Below are 3,296 nucleotides of genomic sequence, written 5' to 3'. Positions count from 1 at the left end.
TCGTGCTCAATTACTTGACAGCAAGCCTGTTCACACGCCGATGGTTGTTTCTCAGCATCTGTCTTCTGATGGTTCTTTATTTTCAGATCCCACTCTCTACCGATCTCTTGTTGGTGCTCTTCAGTATTTGACCATCACGCGTCCTGATATTGCTCATGCTGTCAACTCCGTCAGTCAGTTTCTACACTCTCCGACTGATGACCACTTTCTTGCTGTCAAGCGCATTCTTCACTATGTCAAGGGTACTCTACATTTTGGCCTCTCCTTTCGTCCATCTGTTGCTCCTGGTACTTTGATTGCTTATTTTGATGCTGATTGGGCGGGCTGTCCTGACACGCGTCGCTCTACCTCTGGTTATTCCATTTTTCTTGGTGGCAACTTGGTTTCCTGGAGTGCCAAGAAGCAACCTACAGTTTCTCGCTCCAGCTGTGAGTCTGAGTATCGTGCCCTTGCTCTCACTGCCGCCAAACTTCTTTGGCTCACGCATCTCCTTCATGATCTCAAAGTTTCTCTTCCACAGCAGCCTCTTCTACTATGCGACAACAAAAGTGCCATTTTTTTGAGCTCCAATCCTGTTTCTCATAAGCGGGCCAAGCATGTTGAATTAGATTACCACTTTCTTCGCGAACTTGTTGTTGCTGGTAAACTTCAGACACAGTATGTACCCTCACACTTGCAGATTGCTGATATCTTCACCAAGAGTGTCTCTCGGCCTCTCTTTCAATTTTTCAGATCCAAGCTACACGTCTGTTCCAATCCGACGCTTAGCTTGCAGGGGAGTGTTGAGGATCCTTTACCCTAATCACTGGCTTTCCATTTATAACCATTGACCCTCAATTATAGGAGCTTGTTTAGTTCATTCTTTCCATTTATTTTGTAATCACTCTTTATTGTAATTACCATATACAATCTGTAATTGAATATATATATGCAAAACTCTCACCACTCCTAATATTCTCAATACATACATTCATGCATTCATCTTTTCTTACTTACGTACATTCATGCATTCCGTTCATCCATACATACATGTATTCTTTCTTAACATGCATCCATTCTTTCCTTTCATTTTCATTGGCCATGTAGCACACTGTTATGCTCCGTGTGCTGGGGTTAGCGATCTTTTGGATCTGATTCCGTCCATGGCTACAGGTTGGGAATCTATTCTGTCAGGGTGTAGCACTGGATGCACTACCAGTACTACTTACCCGACATTGCAATCTGCCCCGTTCATTCCATTCATTTGGTACCATTTCCATTTCAGTCCATGTGGCCCTTACATATTTTCATACATCATAAATTCATTTCAGTCCGTTCATTCCTTTACAGTCCTTTCCTTTTCTTTACAGTCCATTCTTTCATTTCAGTCCTTACAATTCTTACATTTCTTACAGTTCTTACGGTTCTTCATTTCTTTCAGTTCATAAAAGTTTTAATTAAGAAAAAGGGTTTTCTCTCCTTTATTTTGTAAAAGTCATTTTAAAAGAAGTTTTCTCTTCTTTTAGAGAGAGAGAAAATGGTTTTCTTTCTTTCATTTTAAGAAAAGTTGTTTAGAAATGATCATTTTTAGGAGAGAGTTATTTTAAAATTTTGTTTTCTTTCTTTTCTTTTCTTTTTTTTCATTTCAGTTTCAGTCCTTACATTCCTTAATGGTTCTTACGTCTTTTAAAGTTTCATTTCGTTTCCTTTTCGTGAACATACATACAATACGTACTACTTACAGCATCCATTCACATATATACACATACATACTTTGGGTGCATAAAAAGGGGCTGCCAATGAAAGCTGCTACGTACTTATAATTGAAAAACTTACAATTCATTCTTTTTCTTTTGTAAAACGTGCATTCGTGGAGAAAAGGTTTCGTTTTCCTTTTTTGAGAAAAACTTTCGTCCTCTTCTTCTTCATTTCTATAAAGAAAACTCTAGAAGAGTATGAACATAATACTTACCTGGACTTCATGCCATACTCATTTCATACAGTCCATTCGTGTGCGTGTCAGATGGCAACCTACATGCATACACATAACCTTACATCATCATCTATTTAATGCATAAGTAACTATTCTAAAAATATAACTATGCCTCACTTGGAACACTCTCTGTCCATCCCTAGGCTCTTATGTGCCATTTACTATACTAAAACCTTCTAGGTCTTATTCCTTAAAGTGAACCCTCGTGATTCACCTTAAGGTTAAGACACTAAAACCTCCGTCTCGTTCTTCTATTTCCACAATCCGACGCATGATTCCGACCGACAGAGTCATACGTCCCAATCTTAGACTATATACTCGTCACTACCTTCAAGTATCCCAGCCCATATGAAATCTTCATTCCCATCCAGTTAGGCTACATGAATTCAAGCCAACTCTGGGGCTAAAACACCATGTAACCATGATCAGGACAGATTACCCATTACATATGGTAAACCTATCCGGTACACGTGTCTCGCCAGAGGCACATGTATCTCATCCCCTTTTATCACCTATGAACAACTTATAATTCCAATGAACGTCTGCTTATATGAACAAACTTTATACTCTAATACCAACTTGCTCAGACCCGGTTGATAGGACTCTTCCTACTTCTCAGCTTTGTACAAGTTCATCCCAACACTTGATAGGAGAGGATTGCATCAACAAATGCACCTCTATCACGTCACACAATTTGAGACTAATCCCAAGTCACGTCACGATACCCATCATGCTTCCACTGCATGCTCTGATACTTTTCTATCACTTCCTTATACCCTTAGCCATAAGTCAACCACAAGGTGACACCTGTCACCCCAGACTACAGGCCATATCACCACTGCTTTGGAATACTGCTACACAGTTCCCGCCACTTAACAAGAGAACTGCATCCAGAAATGCGCATCTATCACATTATGCGGCTCGAGACCATTTCTTGTACAGCATGATGCCCATCATGCTTCCACTGCACTCTCTGATACTTTTCATCACTTCACACTAACTTTCAGCCACAAGTCAGCCTCAAGGCGACATCCGTCACCTTGGACTACAGCCACATCACCACTTCTTCGAGACACTGTTACACAGTTTCCCGACGCTGCACCATACACTCCACACTTTTCTGCTATGCCATCCAACCCTTTGTGACACGCCATTCGGTGTATCACGACCTAGTACAAAGTACACTCATGTGAACTCTCTTCCATCTACACTATGACACACATCACTACGATACACGCCTGACCGGTGCAAAACTGCAAGTGCACAGTATCGTAGTTTTATAGTAAAGTAATAAGAAGAGTATCGTCCTCAGGGATTGGTACCT

Source organism: Carya illinoinensis, chromosome 2 (genome assembly GCF_018687715.1).
Source record: "Carya illinoinensis cultivar Pawnee chromosome 2, C.illinoinensisPawnee_v1, whole genome shotgun sequence".
Taxonomy (NCBI): domain Eukaryota; kingdom Viridiplantae; phylum Streptophyta; class Magnoliopsida; order Fagales; family Juglandaceae; genus Carya; species Carya illinoinensis.
This window is presented reverse-complemented; position numbering follows the sequence as displayed.